Below are 23,905 nucleotides of genomic sequence, written 5' to 3'. Positions count from 1 at the left end.
TTCCGGCTGGCAAAAATAATTTTATATTGTTTCCTCCTATATTGCGGATATGACCTCCCATTGGCTCCACTGTCCCATAAGATGCCTTTGTGTGAAATCGAAAAGTCCACCCCCTCTAGGTGAATAAAGCACCATGGGAGAAGAACTCAGATTTCAATTCCCACTGGCCACCTCAACCTGTGCAAGAACCCAAGCAGGACAATCTTACAAAGTGATTCTGAAGACCATTACATTGTGTAACACTCTATGAAATCTAAGGGCAAGAGGCAAGTCAGGATTTGCAAAAAGGTTAGAAAAATGAAGTCCTTCTTACACCCACAGAGTGATCCCTGAGTTTGCCTATTGATTTATCAAAAAGTCACCCCTATGTCACTAGCCTTTTTTTAAAAGCCACTCATATTTAAAGTGAGCTTTTACTTTGATCATTTTCCTTTTTTTCTTTTTTTTTAAGATTTTATTTATTTATTTGACAGAGATAAAAAGACAGTACAAGCAGGAGGAGCAGCAGACAGAGGGAGAGGGAGAAGCAGGCTCCCCTCAGAGCAAGGAACCCAATGTGGGGCTCCATCCCAGAATCCTGGGATCATGACCTGAGCTGAAGGCAGATGCTTAACCAATTGGACCAACCAGGTGCCCCCGGTCATTTTCCAACAAAGAAATCTTGAGCTCTCATCTGACAATCTAAAGAGCTTCCAGATTCCCTAGCCAATCTGTTTGGGTAATTTTTATTTTTGAGTAATTTTATTTTTCAGAGGCATTAATTCATTGCTTCTCTAGTAAGGGTACAAAAATTAAGCCATCCTTAGGACCAAAAGGAGAGAAAAGATAAAGGGAGTCTATACAGCAAGGTTCTCAATATACTGAGACAACTCGTTTTTCTTGCTTAGTTCAAAAAGGTTATGCTACAACCTCACGAACCTCAAATATGGTTCTAGGTAGTTGAGATGTAAATAATAAAGTTATGTTCAACTATTAATATTTTTCTAGTCCTTTATTTTATACTGTATTAGATATATTTGGATCTTTAAGTTTTACTTAGATTCAATTAACATATGGTATATTATTAGTTTCAGAGGTAGAGGTGATTCATCAGTCTTATACAACACCCAGTGCTCATCCCATCATGTGCCCTCTTTAATGCCCATCACCCAGTTACCCCATCCCCCAAAACCTCCCCTCCAGCAACCCTCAGTTTGTTTTCTATAGTTAAGAGTTTCATGCTTTGTCTCCCTCTCTGATTTCCTCTTGCTGTATTTCTCCCTTCCTTCCCCTATGATCCTCTGTTTTGTTTCTTAAATTCCACATATGAGTGAAATCAAATAATTCTTTCTCTGATTGACTTATTTCGCTTAGCATGATACCCTTGAGTTCCAGCGATGTCTCAATTATTAATATTAACAGTAATAATAAGAAGAATAAATGCCACTTGTTTCTACATATGGCAATTGCAGCTAACAGGTATTTTCATATTCTTCTTTTCTCACAAAATCTTCCCAATAACCTCTGCAAAGGAAGAGCAGGAATAGTCTCCTGCAGATAAGAGACCGAGGCTGAGAGAGGAAGAATGACTTGCCCATCATACACAATTGTTATCGGCAAATCTTACTAAAGACCCCTGGCTCTAAATCCTATGCTTTGGGGGCTATCCCATGATAGTTCTGTCACATTTTAGATTTTAAAAATTATGCTCACAATTCTCACAAAATACCCATTTACATTTGTAAGAGAACTTATAGTTCATAGCCAGAACCCATTCATTAATCTCTTCCTGTAGACTTTGTTCCAGCACCCCCCCCCCTTCATGCATTCCACCAAAAAGAAGTCCTCCTGGCAATCAAACAAAGGCTCTGTGCATCTTCGTTCATGCACTACACACACATATCAAAGCATTCTCCCAGAATAGTGAATCCACCATTGCATCCAGAGAGTGTTCCACAAAGGGAAGCAGTGTTGAACTAAATGCTCTTTGTTTTTGAAGAGGGCCAAGGTGTTAGTCTAACCAGGCCAAATGGTCAGAGAGGAACAGGGTTTACGATTTCCTTTGAAGATGTCAAATAAATATGAAATGCTACAAAGAACATCACTTAAGGGCTCTTCAAAGCCTCCAAAGTACTAGCCATTTTACAATACCATCTGAAGTGGGAAACATCTCATTAGGAGAACCTATTTTGACAACAAAATAGAATGCGTGCATAATTCATCTTTGGACCTAATCATACTGACAGCTATTTTAATTTAGCTTGGTTTTGAATCAATTTCACTACCATATTCATAGTGAATTACACTAAATAGTTCATAGTGTCCTGGCAAAGCCAGTGTATGATTTAATGACACAAGACGGTACTTACTCGGCAGCTGGCATCTACATATGCTGCAAGGCTACTTCATTGTCATTCTGAGAAAGGGCTATCATAATGGTTCCCGTTTTGCAGATGGACAATTTGACAGCAAGTAATTAGTTAAGACTACATAGCTAGTTTGAATACACAGTCCAGCTAACTTTGTCTAAGATCTAGCCCAGTAATCTTGGCCAGTCACCTCCTTTGTCTAAACCTGTTCACACATCAATTATGTCAAGAGATTGGGTTAGACAACCTCTAAAACAATTTCCAACAACATTATTTTTAATTTTCTGACTCTTCTCAAGTCACAACTTGGAAAAGTACTGCGCACAAATCTAGGTGGGCAAAAACTATGGTAACAACCTAGACCAGCACCGTCTCATAGAAACTTTTGATAATGGAATGTTCTATAATTCATGATCTAACATAGCCACTAGCCACTAGCCAATGACATGTGACTTGTGAGACTAATAAAACTGATTATTTAATTTGATTTCATTTGTATTAATTTGGATTAAAATTTAAATAGCCACATGTTACCATTGTCTGCAGTACTGGACAGCACAAGTCTAGACAAAGAAAGGCATTTCCACATCAAGTCTGTCAGAGGACTGGTAATGAGGAGGAAAAAGAAACAAGAATTCCTAAAATCTGAAGGACGACTTTATTATACTTTGGGAATGGTTAAAAATTTCCATAGCAGAAGCCCTGAGCCAGGAGGCAGATTCCCACTTCATCCCTTTCATATAAGACTATCTTTTTATCCCTAACAAGAAAGCTGTGTATAACAGTTTCTTGGGTGAGATACCATCCATATAGAGTTAACATATAATACATCACCCAAACTGGGACACTTGTGACAGTGAAAGGTGTCACCATGAATAATGAGACAGGAAAACAGGCATACACCAGGCAAAACCATACTTTGGTTTGCTATCCAAAGCAAACCTGGATACTGAGTCACCTAAATTCAGAAGATCCTGCAGATGCAGATTCTCTGGCACCCCAAACCCTAAAAGTCAAAATCAGGGCTTATAATATCAGACTACACTCTACCAAGTATTTAGCAAAAGGCGGTACCTGGAGTGCTTTTTAAAAATGTGGTTGAGCATCTGCCTTCAGCTCAGGGCATCATCCCAGAGTCCTGGAATCAAGTCCCGCATCAGGCTCCCCATGGGAAGCCTGTTTCTCCCTCTGCCTACGTCTCTGCCTCTCTCTCTTTGTGTCTCTCATGAATAAATAAATAAAATATTTTTTAAAAAATGTAGTCCCAGCTTAACCTTAATAATCAAAATCTCTAGAGGCAGAATTATTGAGTTACTAAACGATTCTGAGTTACTGAATAATCTGAATGATTGAAAACTGGGTTTCAGTACAATCTGAATGATTTTCTAATTCTTATATACAAACCAAAACCTAGTCAAAGATGGTGTCTAGAGTTTCTAGCCATAGCAAAAGTTACTGCCACCAAGTGATAGAGTACAGGCACTGTTACTTCCAATGTGTATTAATGATGCCATCTCTGAACGGTCTTTGACAAATATCACTCTTGCACTCTGTGTTCAAAAATGTCCATAGCAAAGGAGATCAGCAAACTCTGCCAACTTTGATCCCTGATGTCTCCAAACCCTTCTAATTTTAAACTCCTTGAGACTGATCACTGTAGGGATCCTGAAAAGACTAAAACAATTTATTCTTCTCTATATTTCTAGGATTGAGATAGAAAGACTAAAACATGAAAAACCAATAAATAATTCAGATAGATGTTAGCGCAATGAAGAAAATCAAACAGCCAGATGGCACACCAGACTGTAAGACAGATGAAGGCAGGAACTTGCTATTTGTCTTGTTCACTACTTTATTCCTGGCATCTCAGAAAGTTCCTGAAATAAAGCTGACCTTCCATAAATATCTGTTGTATGAATACACGTAATGGAAGGGCAGAAGAGAACTACTTTAGATGGAATAAACAGGCCTCTCTGAGGCAGTAATCTTTCAAATAAGATTTTTACTAAAAGGAGCCTGGCTAGGAAGCCCATCTCAAAGAATTTCCCTGGTAGATGAAACAACAAGTACAAAGGGCCCTGAGGTTATAATAAACTTGCTTTATTAGGCAAGCAGAAGAAAGTCTTTTGGCTCAATATGGTGACCAAGGAGTGAGTGGTACTGGGTGAGGTTGATGAGATAGGCCTGGAAGCAGGTCATATAGGGCCTTGTGAGAAGCCAGTGTTTTCAAAGCAGAGGAGTGAAATAACCTGCTTTATGATTTGCAAGCTTATTTAATCTGTAGAGAATGACCTGTGGGAGCACAAAAGAAAAACTAGGTACACCTCTTCAGAGGCTATCGCAAGACTGCAGATATGGAGATATAGACCAGGGTAGCAGGAGAGGAGATGGTAAAAAGTAAACAGATAATGAATATATGTTGGAGATAGATCTAGCAAGAGTGGCTGATAGTTTGAATGTGGATGATAAGGCAAAGAAAGAAATACAGATGGATGAGGTCTAGGTTTCTGACCTGAACAATGAGTATTTTCCATGTCATGTTTCAATGAGATTTTTTTAAGTTAGCTCCACACCCAGCATGAAGCCCAACACAGGGCTTGAAGTCGTGACCCTCAGATAGAGACCAGAGCTGAGTTCAAGAGTTGGGACACCTTAACTGACTGAGCTACCCAGATGCCATGAGATCTGGTCTTTCAAATGTCTGTGTGCTCTGGAAACCTGACTCCACACACATACCTGGATTAAAGATGCCCCCTCTCGATCTCATCTCCCAAGAAAACAAAATACTAGACCTTCAGCTTAAGTACAAAAGGGTCCATACTGTCAAAATCCCAGGGGCACTTGCCAGGTTTGGAAATCTGTAATCTTAGCTGAGAGCCCTCTCATCTCCCTTTATATGAGTTATGGCAAAAGGACTAACCAGCCTCATCCATGGGGATGTTCTCCCCACTTAACCAACTTAGGAACACAGAGTGTTAATTATTAAAGTACCAGGTACTAGACTATAGCAAGTAGGGAGTTGGACATAACCCATGGGACAGAGTTCTCAGGATGATCCAGGTGGGATTCAGGAAGTGGCACTGAAATCAAATGAAGAAAGTGACAAAGCCATGGTCAAGACTGGCAACCAAGAATCTTAAACTAAGGATAAATGACCAAAATGAAAGGATTCCAAAATATGAGGAGTGATCACCAGGGTGGTCCAATGGATTTTTATCAGATGGCTTAATTACTTCCTGGGACCTTACAGCTTTTGGTCCATGCCTTAAAGGCACTCAAAATTGGCTGACCTCTTAGCTCACCAGCAAAAAGAGTAGAGAAGAATGAAAGTGTTATCTATCAACACCAAATTAATTCTAGGAAACCGACTCAGTTTTTACATTGTTCATGTCATCACACACAAGTGTTTAAAGCCACACTTTCTCCAACAGAAATGAATAAAATTGGATACTGCCATACGTCACCTTTGTGTATGAAAGAGACTCAGCTGCTATTTGAAGGATGTCCCTACTGATTGCCTATTGTCGTACCCTGACATTAGAGGGGAGAGAAGTATGGCTTCTGATTGTTGCAGCCACGACAAGAAAGGCCTTCCGTCACATCTTATTAATTTACTGTGGAACAGAATGTCACATTGACATTTCAAATTGTCCTGTTGCTTTGTTCACAGGATTATTTTGAGCTTAAACTCATTGAATTTCTAGCTTGGCTATTTATATGAACTAATGATTCTAATCTCCTGTCTTGACCTATAGACAAGACTAGATTTTACTATTTATAAAAAATGATTAACTGCTCAATCTTTGGGGTCAAACAGGCCTGGGTCTCCTAGGGCAAGTGATTTATTCTCTGTGTGCCTTGGCTTCCTCATTTCTGTAAAGGAAAATAATAATATCTACCTTATATTTTTCTTATGATAACTAAGTGCAATAATATAAGGAAAGGCATCAACAACTATACCAACACAAAGCAACTCATAATAAAACAGGAATAACAACAATAATGACGAACATTTTTAGCACTCCCTAGAACCAGGCCTTTAACTATGTAACTTAAATATATTCACAAACTTCTCACAGCAACTCCCTAGACACTATCATTATTATCCTATCTTATAGGTGAGGAAACTGAGTACCTGAAGGTTAGATTATTTGCCAATACTCCAGCCCAGGCAGACTGGTTTCAGAGCCTATGCTCACGCACTCTGCGATTTTGCATCTATCCGGGTTTCTTGACATAGCTACCTATCTAAATTTGGATCTCCAGCTCATACCTGACTCTGGAATCCAAGCTCATTTATCCAACATCCATTTGCTTCCTCATTATTTCCCTGAAATGTCTAATAGACTCTGAAATTTAACAGACTCAGACTCAACACAGTGCTAAATGAGTTCCTCATCCTCTCCCTGTAAATTGCACTAGCTTCTATATTCCCCACATCAGTTTATGCCAGCTGCATCTTTCCAGAAGTTACCAATCCCTCACCATGCCTCTCTTTGTCTCAAACTACATATCTACTCCATTAGAAAGTAATCACTGACTCTACCTTCAAAATACCTCCAGAATGCAATGATTTCTTACCACCTCCTCCATGCCACCTTGGCTCAAGCCACCTTCATCCCTTGCCAGGATCACTCTAATAGCCTTCTGACAGGTCACTTTAAGTCTGCCCTCATGGTCCATTCAACACTCAACCCAGCAGCCATCATCTCAATATGTTCCAGTGACTCCCCATCTCACCCAGGTTGGAAGGCAGCATTTGCACAAGGCCCTACATAATATGGTCCCTGCCATGATCTCTGACCTTGTCTTCTACTCCTTTACCTAGATCTTACTCTATGTTGGCCCCACTGGCATCTGCTATTTTCAGCACACACCAAGACCATCCACCTCACAGTTTTGCACTTACTAGTTCCCTCTTCCTTGAATACTGCTCTGCTTGATATTGACATGGCATCCTCTGTAAATTCCTGCTCTCTCCTCACTGGGGCCCTCACCTCCATCCTCCTCCAATCCTACCATCTTCCCCTGCTTTATTTTTCTCCGTTGTTTTTATCACTACCTAAATACTATGTATTTTGCTCATTTGTTTTTATTATCTGTGTCCCCCCTAGAGTGCAAGCCCTGTAAGGGCAGGAACTTCTATTTTGCTTATTGCTGTATCCTCCTATAGCTACACTACTCGTACCACATAGATGGTGCTCAATATGATGAATAGATTATTGAATAACTCCCCCTACCATTAGGAGCCAGACATACAGCAACATGCCGAGTATAATACAGTGAACTCCATAATGATATCCTTGTCCAAAGTATCCACTCTTGCCAAGAGTCCAGCCCAGGCAGACTGGCTTCAAAGACTATTACTTGCTGTATTTAGGAAGGATTTACAAGGAAGAGAGGAGCCCAAGGTTGATTTGCAAGCAGAAATCAAAGACAATGAAGAAAAACCTAGAAAAGTCAGACTTTGTAGAACTGCTTCCAAACTACAAACAATAGGAAATAAGACTAAAAATAGGCCTCAAAGGATCCATGTTAGTTAAACAGAGATATTTAACACTGTGGAAAATCATTTTAAGTCTGTTTATTTTTCACTTAAGCTTTTAGTTTCAAATGGCTGCCAGAGAGCCACCACTAAGTTGAGGGAGAGAAGTGTGTGGTTAGGGAAGTGAGGAAACAAATAAGGCTTATAGATTTTGGCTTAGGAAAGAATTCTGAGGATGACATTTCCCTCCTATGGAAGTGATTAGAAGCAAATAGATCAGAGGAACTATTTGAGGAAATGAGGGCATCAAAGAAACCTATGCCTAAACAACAGTAACAACAAAAAGCTTTTGACGATGTAAGCCTTAGAAAAGCTCTCACACCCCATCTTGGCACAGGCAGAGAGCAAGCCGAGAATGCTGTGCAGCCCCTAAGGAAGGCGTGTCCTTTGTGCTCACTTCACATATGGCCGTGAAGGAAAATGGGCAAGGAAGAGGCACTCAGAGGGAACTAAGGTCAATCAGTAGACAAGGGATTTCCTCCACAGTGGCAGAATCAGGATTTTTCTTTTTTTAAGGAACTTCCCAGCTGCTGGGAATGGGGCCTTCACAATGCCTACACAGCAAGGCTTCATTGTTGCCTTGAACCAGAGATTGCTATCTGACTCCCATTCTTCCCCTTCCTGAATGGGAGTCCTTACTCTTGCTATCTGGTCCCAGCCCCATCATTGTATAATTTGTGTGTGTGCATGTGTGTTTGTGTGTATTATTGAAAGGAGAAGAGGACTTGTCTTCTTACTACACAAGCCACCAAACCTTCTGAATATGAACCAGATACATCACCCTGGGACCCTTGCTTTTGAATCTTATACAGTATTAAGATGAAACTCAGAATCATCAGAGAGCATAAGTACATTATCTATATAAACAGAAGGGAGAACCTGATATCTGACCAGAGAACCTGATTATGGTAGGAACTTCTAGCTGTTCACCAAAATCTTTGTTCTCCTCTTCCTCCTGGGAATACAGACAGATTCTGCTTCCCAGCCTTCCTTCCAATTACATGTGGTAATATGACTGAGTTATAGCAAATTCTGAGCAAAAGTGCCACATCTAGACCTGGCTCATCAAACACATATACCATCACCATATCTCCAATGAATAGCCATATATATTTATTTTATTTCTTCCACTCAGATGTCAATGCCCAGAGAACTGGATCTGATATCAGAGCCAGGAAAACCTTGTAGAGTTTTTCTATTTTGTGTTGAAACACACAGCTGAATGACTGTGTGAAGTAGAGCTCCTTCCTACCTTTCCCAGGGTCTAAGAGCTGCCTTAGATTGGTTACAGAAAGGAAAATCAAATTTCTATGTTCTATGAGCCACCAACTCTATTCAGTATTTTGTTACAGCAGGCAGCCTACTTTGACTACTCCAATTCAAAAGCATATAAATTGTGAAAATGAGAGCCCATCTAGTCTATCTAACCACAGCTCTTTGGTGATCTGCTGTAAACACCTTTGTGTAATTTTTCTCTGATTTTTTGTATACCTTCATATATTACAAATATTGATGTATGTATACACATACATTATTTAAAAAGAGATCAAACTATACTGAGTTACTTTTAGAGAGTTTGAGTACCAATTTTAGTAGGATACACTAATGGGACTAGCTAGCACTCTGTACTTGGACTACCAAAACAATTACCCATGTTTGATTACCAAAAGCTATGAGATAAAACTATAAAAATATTTATTCTTTTAAAAAACACTTTGTTTGATAGCTGGCAAATAGATATCCAGAAATGTGAGTATTCTCCCCAGAAATATGTAGAAATAACAATTTCTATCCCAGTGTCTAAAAGTAAAATCAACAGCAAAACTCCACATGTGATTATAGAAAATAGAATTCCCTCCATCTGGTCCTCTAACATTTGTCTGCTGAGGGTATTTTTTTCCCCGATGAACTGAACAGATCAGTATAGATAAAGGCAAACAGACTCTGCATTTAACCATATTAGAAGTACAGATACTGGTGAAAAATTAATACGTTGCTCAGTGGGTTTTTTTTAGTTGTTCATCCTTCTTACTTATAGATATTTTCAGACATGCCTTACAAAAACACTGAGCCCAGAGCTAGCACATGGTAAACTATTTCAATCAATTATTGTCACAGAAAGTAATACTTGCCCTGAAATTCTTAGAATAATGTCACATTACCGATGACTTCTCTAACTGAGCTTAAGAACACCTGTACCATCCCCTAGTTTTTAAAGGTCAAATCTGCTTTTGTTAAATCACTATTATACATTTTCCTATAAGTTCAGCATAGCTCAGACTTCTCAGAGGACTGCCCTTCACACACCCTTCGCTAGCCAGTCCCTCCCATTCTCCCATGAACTGGTCCGAGTACAATGACCCACTTCTGGGCTCCCATAGCATTCTCACATGCCTCTATCTAATAAATCATTGTCATCCCCATCTATTTATGGAAAGCCTATGTGCCAGACAAGAAATTAAGCATTTTATGTATGTTATCTCATTCAAATCTAATATCCTATTTTATAATGAGGAAACTGAGACAAAGTTTAGTAAACAGCTAGTGTCAGAGCCAGATTCAAAGCCAGTCAGTCTAACCCAAGGGACAATATTCTAAAAATTCAGTGATAAATATGGTTTCCTTGCCTCTTTCTCTTCTTTTCTTAAAAAAACATTTATTGATCAGCTATTACAGACCAGGCTCACTTTCAGAGTACATTATGAACACCTTGAAGTAAGGGACTATGTTTTTCACCTTAAAATTTCTAGTGCTCACTACCACGCCTGAAAGCCAGTTGCTGCTCAATAAATTTGTGATGCATCACACAATGCAAAGCCATTTAATAATGTTCTCTGCATATAAAGCTGTGAAATCACTCTGTTATATGTCTGAAACCAATGTAACATTGTGGGTCTATTATACTTCAATTTCAAAAATAAAAATAAGTTTTGAAATGAAAGACCGTTCTCTGTCCTGCCTCTATCTTATAAAAGAAAGACAGATAAACCAAAGAAGCCCTTCTGAAACAAAAGGGAATGGCCTGAGTTCTAAAAAGACGGCAGAGTAGTAGGATCCTGAGCTCACCCTGTCCCACGGACACAGCAAGATAACCGACCCATCAGTGTAACTAATTCAGGAAATGACCTGAAGACTGGCAGAACAGAATCCACAGTTAATCACAGAGAAGAGGACACACAGAAAAGAGTAGGAGGGCTGGGGACATGGTCAGAAACCAAACTCAAGGTGAGTCCAACCACAAATGGAAGGAACACCACAAACATGGACAAGGGAGATGATCAGACCCCATAGCTGGTAACCCAGATATAGGGAACCCACACTAGGAAGCCAAGTCCCCATAACATTTGGCTTTGTGAACCAATGGGGTTTAACTTTGCCAGTTTTTGCAATCAGCAGGGCTTCTCTCTGAGTACTTGAAAAATCAGTAGGCTTGGTTCTATGAGACCCAGAGGGACACAGGAAACTAAGCCTCCACCCTGAAAGAGCCAGCATAATAAACTGCCCTGCCAAAATACAAGCAGTCGTTTGAAACCTGCCTAAGGTATGGGTGAAGCTCATGTTATTTGCTAATCTCAGTCTGCTGGAGGGGCAGGGATCTTCAAAAAACTTCTCACAGAACAAAAGAGCAGGTACCATCTTTCTCCCTGCCTCCCACCCACCAATCCACAGAAAGAGAGCAGGACATTTGCAAGAACCAATGTGAATACTTTCCACCTATCTTGCTAGTATCATGACATCTGACTCTAACATTGTCATGTAACCTGTCCTACTCTGCAGTTCATCTCCAAAGCAACTCCTATTCCCAACACACTCTGCAAGACACCCTGGCAGGGATCACTGCTACTCCAAAGTAACTCTGCCCTGGAGAGAAGGGAAGGTAACCACATATACCAGTTGAACAGGAGCCCCAGCAGCTAAACCTTATAACTGGCAGTGCAACAATAATGCCCTGATAATCACTGTGACTACAGCCCCAGCAGAAAGGCTGATGGCAAATCAGACTGCAGGTTTGACTGCAGACACCACCCAACTACAAGCCCCCATGACAGCCCCAGACTGGCTCTTTAACAGCACAAGGACCAAACCCTTACTGGTGCATCCACGACAGGCAAAGTAGGCTATTGCAACCAACCAGACAAAAAGCAAACACAGCTCAGCCACATCAGTGTGTATGCAACCAATATAGGAGATACCCCTGAAGTGCCTGGTTCTGGTGAATATGGAACACAGCACTACAGGGTACTAAGAACCTCTTCTTCATAAGGCACTACTTTCAAGACATGAGATGTAGCTAACTTTCTTAATAGATAAAATAAAAGCAGAGAGTTAGACAAAATGAGAGGGCAGAGGAATATGTCCCAAATGAAAGAATAGGACAAAACCACATTAAAAGAGCTAAATGAAATGGAGATAAGTGATATGCCTGATAAAGAATTCCAAGTAATAGGTTATAAAGATACTTACTGACCTGAGACCTGGATTTCAGGGAGACCTTCAACGAGGAGATAGAAAATATAAAAAAAGAACAGAAGAGTTGAAGAATTCAGTAACTGAAATAAAAATACACTTGAGGGCTTAACAGCTGATTAGTAGATTCAAAAGAATGTATCAGTTACCTGGAAGACAGAGTAATGGAAAGCAACCAAGCTGAATAGTGAAAAGGAAACAATAATAAAAACAGAATAAGTTAAGAGATTTCAGTGACATCATCAAGCATAATAACATTTATATTATAGGGATCCTGGAAGGAGAACAAAGAAAAAAGGGGGCAGAAAATTTATTTGAATAATAATAACTGAAAATTTCCCTAATTTGGGAAAGAAAATAGACATCCAGATCCAGAAGGAATAGAGAGCCCCCCCCAAAAAAAACTGAGCCACCCGATGTCTTTTGATTGGAGCATTTTGTCCATTTACATTTAAAGTTAATATTATTGGGGTTCCAGGCCCAGGTTGAGCTTGTCCCTCACCACCTTCAAGCAGAACTCCTCCCATTTGGGTTCCGAGCCCCAAGCCAGGAGGCTGACTGAGAGACTGACCTCAGAGTCCACCTAATAATACTCAGTGGTCAAGAACAGCTTGGAGATTAGGAACAGAAGACCCAGGGAGGGTGCCTGGGTGGTTTAGTGGTTGAGGGTCTGCTTTTGGCTCAGGTCGTGATCCTGGGGTCCTGGGGTCAAGTCCTGTATCAGGTTCCCCACAGGGAGCCTGCTTCTCCCTCTGCCTGTGTCTTTGCCTCTCTCTGTGTGTCTTTCATGAATAAATAAGCAAAATGTTTAATAATAATAATAACAATAACAATAATAACTTTAAATACAAATGGAAAAAATGCTCCCATCAAAAGACATAGGGTCACTGAATGAATGAACTTAAAAAAGCAAGACCCATTTATATGCTGCCTACAAGAGACTCAGTCCAGGGGTACCTGAGTGGCTCAGTCAGTTAAGCATCTGCCTTCCACAAAGGGTCCTGGAATCGAACCCTACATCAGGCCCTGCACACTGGGGAATCTGCCTCTACCTCTTTGTTTGCCCCTCCCCCCCACTTGTGTTCTTTCTCTTTAAAATAAATACATAAAATCTTAAAAGGAGAGAGAGAGACTCACTCCAGACTTAAAGAAACATGCAGATTGAAAGTGAAGGGATAGAAAAATATTTACCATGCAAATGGAAGCAAAAAGAATCCTGGGGTAGCAGGATTCTCTGGATTTTTTCTTGTGAGAACAGAAATATATGGAGGCTAAATTACAGGTTACCAAATAATGAATGAATGGATCAACCAAGAAATCAAAGAAGAAACCAAAAAATACATGGAGACAAATGAAAATATAACTGTCCAAAATCTTTGGATTGCAGTAAAAGCTGTTATTAGAAGAATTCAAGCAATATAGGCCTATTTCAAGAAAGAAGGAAAATCTCAAATTAACAACCTAACTTCACACCTAAAGGAGTTAGAAAAAGAATAACAACAAATCCCAAAGCCAGCAGAAGGAAAGAAATAATAAAGGCTAAAGCAGAAATAAATTAGAGATCAAAAATAATAATAGAATAGACCAATGAAACCAGGACCTCATTCTATGAAAAGATAAGTAAAATTGATAAACTGGTCAGACTCATCATGAAAAAAGAGAGGGCTCAAATAAGATCAGAAATGAAAGAGGAGAAATAATGACAAGCACCTTTTTTAAAGGTTTTTTTTTTAATCCTCTTTTAAAAGATTAAAAGAGAATAGTATGAATAACTATATGGCAACAAATTGGACCACCTAGGAAAAATGGATAAATCCCTCAAAACATATTATCCAAACCTGAATCAAGAAGAAATAGAAAATGTGAACAGATTCATTACTAACAATGAAATTGAATCAGTAATAAAACAAAACAAAAACAAAAACAAAACAAAACAAAAAAATAACAAAAAACAAACAAACAAAAAAAACTCCCAACAAACAAAGATCCAGGACCAAATGGTTTTATAGGTGAATTCTACCAAACATTTAAAGAAGAATTAATACCTGTTCTTCTCAAACTATTCCAAGAAATAGAAGGAAAGCTTCCAAATTTATTCTTCAAGGCCAACATTACCCTGATACCAAAACCAGAAAGGATACAACAAAAGCAAAATAAAACAAAACAAACTATAAGCCAATAACTCTAATGAATATACATACAAAAATCGTCAACAAATTATAAGCAAACCAAATGCAACAGTACATCTTTTTTAGAGAAAGAGCATGAGCAGGGGACCAGGAGAGGGGAGTGAAAGAGATAATCTTGAGCAGGTTCCATGCTCAACACAGAGCCCAACATGGGGATCAATCTCATGACCCTGAGATCATGACCTGAGCCAAAATCAAGAGTCAGACATTTAACTGACTGAACCATCCAATGATACATTTTAGAAATCATTCACCACAATCAAGTGGTGCATACCACGGTGCTCAATATTCACAAATTAATCAGAATGATATACATATCAACAAGAGAAAAGATGAAAATTATATGATCATCTCAGTAGATGCAGAAAAAACAGTAAGTACAGCATTCATTCATGATAAAAATTTTCAACAAAATATGTTTAGAGGGAACATACCTCAACACAAAAAAGGCCATATATGAAAAACACAGCTAACATCATACTCACTGGTGAAAAACTGTTAGTTTTTCCTCTAAAATCAAAAACAAGTCAAGGATGTCCACTCACTTTTATTCCACAGTACTGGAAGTCCTAGCCATGGCAATTAGACAAGAAAAAGGAATAAAAGGCATCGGAATTGGTAAGGAAGAAGTAAAATGTTCACTACTTGCAGATGACATGATATTAGAAACAGAAAATCATGAAACTACAAGAACTGATAAATGAATTTAGTAAAGTTGCAAGATACAAAATTAATGTACAGAAATCTGTTGCATTTCTATGCACTAATAATGAAGTAGCTAGCAGAAAAAGAAATTAAGAAAACAATCCCATTTATAAATGCATCAAAAAGAATAAAATACCTAGGAATACACTTAACCTAAAAGACCTTTATTTCAAAAACAAACAAACAAAAAAACCCATAAAACACTAATGAAAGAAATTGAAGATGACACAAACAAATGTAGATATTACAAGCTCATGGATTATAAGAACGAATATTGTTACAATGTCCACACTACCCAAAGCAATCTACAGATTCAATGCAATCCCTATCAAAATACCAATGGTATTTTTCACAGTGTTAATTATACCTTAATTTTTAAAAATAAATAAATAAATTTTAAAATAAGCAAAAAAATATAAAAATAAAAACAAAAGGGATTGGGCTGGTATTTTCCTGGCACTGAAAATATATTAAACAAATGCTGGACTGCTATAATTTAATATTCTTGATCCTTTTAAAGTAAAACTAGAAGTGTGATTACAAAGATTATAACTCAGCATGTTCCAGTCTCTTCAACATTCTCATGGATTAGTTCTTTCTAATTCTATGCTCTATTTTTTCAAGTTCTTTAACGGTCCAAAGAAAATAGAGATCTTTCCAGGTTCATACTGAGAAAGGAAAATTCATGAATCAGGTGTGGATTGAGATGGATTCTGAAGAATGAGTAGAATTTGGATCCAAACCAAAAAATTAGCACTTTCCAGGATAGGGAAACAAGAATGGGTCCATAGTAACAAGAATGGTTGTGGCATCATGGAAGTCAGTATGAAGCCAAGTCTAACTAAAATAAAGAACAGAGATCTCTAATGGTGGGAATTCAATAAGATGATGATAAAGAGTTAAATAGAGAAACAGAGTGAGGTAGGCAAGGGAGTTACAAAGAGTAAAGTTGGAATTAAGTAGTTTAAAAACAGAAAATGACATTACAATAGTGGTATATAAGCATACTGGCTTGGAGACTGTTTGAAGTTCCAAAAAGGGTTCCACCCTTATTCTTTCCTGTTTTTTCTCTTTCTTGGACTGGGGAAAGGCAACCTCAAGATGACTGCAACTCAGGAAGAAGAGTCAGAGCAGAAACTAGCCATATTTAGTAAAGGTACAGCCACAAGAACATTCATTAGATTTTGTTCTAATGAACAAATAAACCTTTAGATTTTGTTCTTTGGCAAAGAAACAAGGTCCTCTATGAAAGTTTCTCTTGACCTTAGGCAGACACTCCACAGAGGGTAAACTTCTTTACTAACCTACTCTCTTTTGTCAGCCACAGCAAGCTCCACTCCAAGGCCTGAAAAACATTTCCTTGAAACTTAATCCAGAATTATTCTCTACAGTGAAGCAGTCCACACTTTATTCCTAATTGATGACTTGCACAGCACTGCCCCATACACCATGGCCATGCATGTCCTAAGACCATAGTGGCTATGAACATGGCAATTGACTCTCTCCAGTAGTTCACAACGGTCTGCAAAAAGAAGCCAAGATCCTCAGTTCCATTTCTACAACCTTATAAAATTTGACCATCACTCTCTGGCTCAGTCTGACCTCAAAATCAGAGCTCCACCTTGTAGAATTCACCAGCCAAGCTCACTAGCCTAATCTACTTATGTCTCACCTTGCTCTGAATTTAGTCCTCATGTCCTGGCCTCCTCTCTTATCCATTCTTCACAGACCAGTTTCCTTTGACTTCCTAAACCCACAGCAACCTCCACTCACTAAGAACTCTCAAAGAAATTATTGTTTCTGCCAATTTCTTGAACATCAATTTTAAACTCATATCATTCCTTAACCATTCTTGTGAAGGTGTCCTTTCTTATCAACTATATTCCAAAATGCAAAGACTTAGCTGAAAGCTTCTGCATCCTTCCCAGGCCCAAGCACCTATAGATACACAATAAAGACTCCCTGATTTATGATAATCAAATTTTATTATTATAAATTATTGTAATAATTTATGATTATTAATTATCATCTAGATCTTTGATGGAATGGCAGTGGAGAAGCAGATTTGAAATGGATAATTCTTAATTTTTCCCATTTTGTCATGTTGCAGATTTGTAACTAGAGTGACTTTTGGTGTTACATGTGGCCATTCAGAAAATTAGAATGTAATTTTTGCTCTAGGGTTTGATTTGCCTGAGACTGAATGTAGATGACTACATTATTCTAAACTAACCACATACTGCACCTTGAGATAACTTTCCTTTTGCACTCTGCTCATTACTGCTTAGCAAAGCTAGCTGGGAGAACACATCAGACCAGCATCAATCTGATAGACCATTTCCCACTATCATTTTCTTCATCTATTGCCAAACAAAGATGCTAAACTGAGTTTGCTGTCTTAGTGAGACGAACCTGGTAATAGCAAAGTCTCTCTAAAAACACCTCTGGTCCCTCAAACCCTGCAGAATATAGCATGTTCATACTCACTGCACCTGGGGAAGGCAAAATGAAGGCAGGCACTAATTTTTAAGAAAACTGAAATGCAGTAACCTCCTAAACCCCTAAACAAAAAAAAAGTTCAGAAAATGCCTAATAAATCACAAAATTGCTTGCTCTACAAAAGAATATGTTGCAGGAAAAAGATTTAAATATAAGAGACCTAGTAGCTGCCATGGGGATGGGGCGTTGGACGAGCAAAATAGGTGAAAAGGATGAAGAGGTACAAACTTCCAGTTATAAAATAAATAAGTCACAGGGATGTAAAGTACAGCATAAGTAGATATAGTCAATAATATTATAATAGCTTTGTGTGGTGACCAATAGCAACTAGGCTTATCACGGTGATCATTTTCAGAATGCATATGAATGTAAAATCACTATGTTGTACACCTAGCATTAATATTAAAAAAAAAGAATATGAGGCAGAGTCCTTTAAATGTATCCAATTCTTGGCATTCGTGAATTTAGCAATCATTATTTTAATCACTGTACTCACAAGCAAATAATATGCAGTAATCTGCAGTGTTGTAGAGGTACAAGCTTGAATCATACGTGTTGATGTGATGTGATTCTTACATACAACACGAGTTCATTCAACATCAGAAATAATTCCTCCAGGTACTCCCACTTAACAGGTGAAAATAACATGTGAAGTATATGCTTTAGTGGCATTCACAAATTTGGGCATTATTGAGGTTGCCTGTTCTGTTTAATCCCAGTCTTATTCCCAGGAATAAAGCATCTCAGATAAAAGCTTCCTTTAATGATCTTTTTCTCATGTTGGGCTTCAGATGTGTAATAATTTTTCAAGCTTCCCTCTCCTCAACCCAAGCTGAGACTTATACCAACACTGCAGGGGCTTCATTTGATGTTGCTTCATTAACAAAGTTCATTTGTCTTGGGAAAGCTGCTGATTCTCTAAAATTCACAAGCAAAATCTGTATGTGGTGGGGAGAAAGAGATAAAGAAGGTAACAAAAAAAATGGAAAAGGAGACAAGTCCCATATTTCCAGATCAGTCCTGTCCTGACCCCTGACAAAAGTCAATGCTTACCATCCCAAAGTCAAAAGCACTTCCTGGTGGCCCTGAGATCTGGCTGAGAAACACAATCTGGTGAATAGAATCCTTCCACTATCCAAAGCCCAATGAATAGTCTAAACTGCACCTTAACCAAACTAAAAAAAAAAAAAAAAAAAAAAAAAAGGAAGGAAGGAAGGAAGAAACAAAATATTAAACTATTAAACTAAGGTCAAAAGATTCATCTTTCTGTCTCCCCAAAAGTCTTTCTACAAATACAATATTCCAGTTTTTTATGTCCCCCTGTTCTTGACAAGTGCATTAGTATCTAGTGAATGGGTCCCTCTTCCTAACCCCACCTACCACTTCAGGACCTACAGTTTGAGAAATACAATAAAACAGTAAAGATAGAGGTTGAAATACCACTTTTAGTAGTGGTATAGATAGATCACAGGATGCACTCTGGTGTGAGAGCCAGATGGGCCTAGCAACTTCCTACTGAGATCCATACCCAGACCTGAGACAGCACCCACAAAAGAGTGACTGTCCGCAGACCCAACACACCTGCCCCCATCATTGCTTCCCACTGGGAAAGAGAACAGGAAAGGAGAACACACTCAGAACATTGACAGATCCTCTCTAGTCCACAGACCATTGCCACTCCATAGCTATCATCCTATAGAAAGGGCATATAGCAAATGACCCCATGACTTCACAAGTGTCACCTCCCATTGAGGCCATGTCAGCTGCACTCACACACCCAATATCCTCAGGGCAAAAAGCAAAAGGAGATGTGAAAAGCAGAAAGAATGAAGACCTCAGTATCTACTTTTATATAAAGAAACTATGAAATTTTCTGGATTAGACTAAATACATTGCCTTTATCCCACCCAAAATGTGGGGCTCATAATAGGATATTACTAGTCAATAATATCAGAAAAGTAAAATTCATTTTCTATGCACATCCGAGTATGGAGAGGGGAAATTCTCAATTACCAGATATAGCTTACAAAACCAAGCAAATTAAAGTAGACCAATGAAATTAAAATGACTAAAGAAGTAGATATAACTAGCCTCCTGAGATAGTTAATGCCAAAATTAACCACAGAACTTTGCTTCAAGGTTCCTAGAAACTAAGTCAAAGCATTCTTAGCATCTAAAAAAAATTCTTAAGTATGCAAATCAGTACTTCAATTCAAGGTTGACTTCTCCTCCATCTATTAATTTGTGGTTTCATTTTGAAAGCTGTGATTTTTTAATCTAGAGGTTTAAAGGAAATAAAATTAGCAGGCCCAGATTTTATAGTATAAAACCTAGTCCTTGACTAGAAGTCTCTGGAAGCTGAATTAACATTTAGGCCACAAGGGTACAATTTAGGAAATTATTGCTTCACAAGCTCAAATGGTATCCTGATGGAGTAAAAGATTACACTGAGTCTAAACTTTACTAAATTGCACCTTGGAGTTCTGTACTACTGGATAGTACCCTTCAGGTACTGGAATTTACCTGTCTGCTGTTTCTCTCTGTAGAACTAAAAGTAATTACCCATTAGAATGAGTGTAGAAAAAAAAAAAGAAAAAAAAAAAAAAAGAATGAGCGTAGAAGCCAAACATTTTTTAACCAATCCTGAGGGAGAAAAAGAGGTTAATTCTATTGGAACAAAAGCAAATATCGCTTCCTGAAGTTGGTCCCTATTATATAATATTTAATGAAGTTAAGCATAATATATTAATTTCTAAAAGTGAGTTCACATTTCACATAAATAAAACAGATTAATTAGTAAATTCAGATGGATATTGTTCTTTCAGGTGCCTCAATTTGATATCAATTTACTTGCTTAATTTAGGACTCTTGAGCCTCTACTTGAACCTCTGAGAATTTTTCACTAAGTACTATAAACCTCCACTATCCCGTATAACAGACATTAACCACATATGACTTTTTATATTTAAATTAATTTAAACTAAATAAGATTAACAATTCAGTTCCTCAATCACTATGGCCCCGCTAAGTGCCCAATAGCCACTTGTGACTAATGGCTATCATATTGGACAGAATAGATATTTCATCTTGCATAAAGTTCTATTGATACTACTGCTAAGATCACTACTTTTTATTTTTAAAAAAATTTTTAAAGATTTTATTTATTTATTCATGAAAGAGGCAGAGACACAGGCAGAGGGAGAAGCAGGCTCCCTGCGGGGAGCCCAATGTGGTTACTGGGATCACAACCTGACCCAAAGGCAGACACTCAACCACTGAGCCACCCAGGTGTCCCATACAAGATACTTTTTAAAGTAAATGTTAAAATATTTATTTAATAACATGGTAAAAAGTGAATTATATCTATTATCTGTTAAAGACAAAAAAAAATGTTGCTTGTTTTTATTTTAATGTAAACATCATGTTCAGTGTTTTATGCTTACACACACAGTCATTCCAACATTCAGCAAAAGTATGTCCTGGAATCCTTACGTGTTCCTGGATCTGTGTTAGGTATTAGAGATATAAGAGTTCAATCTAGTGGAGGAGAAATTCCAGTAACAAATCATTACAATCCAATGAAATAGACACTCTAATAAAGGTACAGAAATAAGAACCTAGAGGGGGTGAGTTGTGGGGGAAAGGAATGATATTTTTAGCTGCATCTCAAACAGGATTAAAGTTTCCCAAATCCTGTATGAAAAAGATAGAGGAAGAGGTGCCTGGGGAGCTCAGTTGGTTGAGAGCCCAACTCCTGGTTTCAGCTCATGTTGTGATCTCGGGGTCATGAGATCAAGCCCCCTCTCAGGCTCTGCTTCGATGGGGAATGTGCTTCAGATTCTCTCTCTCCCTCTCTCCCTCTCTCTGCCCCTCCCACCTGTGCTCGCACTCCCTCTCAATGAATAAATAATGCCTAAAAAAAAAAAAAGAAGCTGGATGAAACAGTTCTGCAAAGGCATGAAGATATTAAATAGTAAGATGTGTTTGAGGACAAAAGAAGGCCAAATCAGGGCATGAAAGCAGTGCAGACGGCTAGATGGAAAGGGTTGAGACTTGAATCATGAGTTGGGGCCAAACTGGAAGCATGCCATGCGTGAAGATGGGGCTTACTCTGCAGGGTCTCTATGGAGTTAATGAAGGTTTGAGCATAGAGTGCATTTATGCTTTGAAAAAAAAATGAAACTAGTTTGTTGTAAAAGATGGACTAGAGAAAATAAAAATGGACAATTTAAAGTTGGAAATTTATGCCACTTAGCAACCTCCTACCAGATGCCAAATAGAAATGATGTTCCTATACACATATTCACACTCATATAAAAATAAACACATATATAAACATACTTTCAGATAACTAAAAATAAATATAATTGTACAATGCTAATGAGTCTGTGTAGATGTATGAGCATGTACATCTTCAATTTATCCTAGACTCCAATTTATTTCCAGATTCTATGGTCTCAGGGAGCCCATAAACACATACACACACACACACACACACACACACACACACACACACACACATCATTTATAAAATTCTTATTCTGTGTCAAAGCCTGTGTTAACTGTCATTCTTCCATTATTTCATTTTAACTCTTAGTAACTATTCCAGGAAACAGGGACTATATTCTCCTTTTTCTAAAGATTTTTTTTAAAGTAATCTCTATATCCAACATAGGGCTCAAACTCACAACCCTGAGATCAAGAGTCCCATGCTCTACCGATTGAGCCAACCAGGCGTCGCTATTTTCCCCATTTTAAAATTATGTTCCAGATGGACTGTGTATCTTACCCTACACCAGACAACTACAAAGGGGCAAAACCAAGGCACTGAAGTAGGACATGTACAATTTTTTAAGCCTATGCTTTTAACTTCTAGTTAATATTGTCTTCCTGGATGATAGAACATATTTGATTCACAGAGGTTCCCGTCCAGCATTCTTGAAACACACTTAATAGAATGACCTAAAATACAAAGAAAACATTAAAAATAAAGGAAAAGTTTGATAAAGCTTGGTGCCGTAGCACAGTGATCATGCTTTGATAATGGCTTAGTTTTAAAAGTATGCACACCTGGCAAGACATTTAAACTCATTTAGACAAAGATGCATCACTGGAGAAAAAAAAGGCTGAGCTCCACAGACCTGGATGCTAAGTTCTCTTGTAATGGCCCTAACAAGAGGTACAATAATGCGAGAGGATATTATACAAATTCTTTGCACACCTTCACTTTTGTTGAGTCTAATCAAGAGGGCAAAGATGACTCTAAAGTAACTGTCCTAGCCGCCCCAATCACCTTACCTTCAGATACTAACTGCAAAAAAAAAGTCCCACCTGAAACTCCAAAGAGGAACTCAGAGATAAATAAGCTTTGTACCCAGCCCAGGAGGGAGAGCACGAGGAAGAGATAGCACCGCTGCCTCATGAAAAATAGAGTAAACGGGCCTGATAGGATGTGGAAGGTCAGGTAGTGGTGGAGGAGGTAGGAGAAGGAACATAGTTTATGAGCAGGCTTGGTAGGGATAACCAGACTGAATAATCCATGTTGGTTTTTTCTCAGTTTGAGCAACAGTGGCAATCAACATGGGTTTTTTTCATCTATTGCTAAACAACAACACTGACAAATACCTTCAAAGCTTCAGCACACTGATAAGTATCTCAATTGGCAGCTTGCTTTCCTCAATGGCCCATCAATATAGAGGAAGAGGCTGTCCCCCTTGAGAGCTCCCACTGGTTGGATTCAATTATACTGAATAGAAGCTCAGAGTCCTGGAAGACACCAAGGTCATCCCTGGTGTGGATGGTTTATGACCTCTAACGGGTCACAAAGCCCTGCCTGCATCTCTAAGCAACAGCTGTGACATCACACACAAAGCCCAGTCATTCTGATTCACTGCACTTCAGCTGCATGGTGCCACAGGGTATGTGGATTGAAGAACCAGGGTCCAATCACAGGTGCAGTTCCCCAAGTATAAAAATGTTATAGACCTGTCTATCCTGGTCACATAGCATGGCCCCCACCTTCCTTAGATTGCAATAACCTTAGATCTCCATGAAGCTCAGGCAATTCTTCAACATTAATCAATTTTAATGCAATTCTTGGGTAGAAAAACAGAATACATAACAGAAGTGCCGTAGTTGAATCCAATGTAGCC

General features: G+C 38.5%; 1 long non-coding RNA gene across 25 annotated transcripts in view; it reads right to left on the bottom strand.

The window, feature by feature from the left end:
- Positions 1-23,579, bottom strand: part of LOC144292805 (uncharacterized) — a 230,447-nt gene extending 206,868 nt beyond the window's left edge. For 14 of the 25 annotated variants that reach the window (XR_013360189.1, XR_013360190.1, XR_013360174.1 and 11 more), the window contains exon 1: positions 23,379-23,579. This is a non-coding gene — a long non-coding RNA (uncharacterized LOC144292805). Of the gene's footprint in view, positions 1-23,372 lie in introns of all 25 variants that reach the window. The other 11 variants (XR_013360176.1, XR_013360184.1, XR_013360185.1 and 8 more) reach the window with 6 other exon arrangements.
- Between the last annotated feature and the right edge of the window lie 326 nt (positions 23,580-23,905).

The sequence above is a fragment of the Canis aureus genome, chromosome 21, assembly GCF_053574225.1.
Source record: "Canis aureus isolate CA01 chromosome 21, VMU_Caureus_v.1.0, whole genome shotgun sequence".
Lineage (NCBI taxonomy): Eukaryota > Metazoa > Chordata > Mammalia > Carnivora > Canidae > Canis > Canis aureus.
This window is presented reverse-complemented; position numbering and strand designations above follow the sequence as displayed.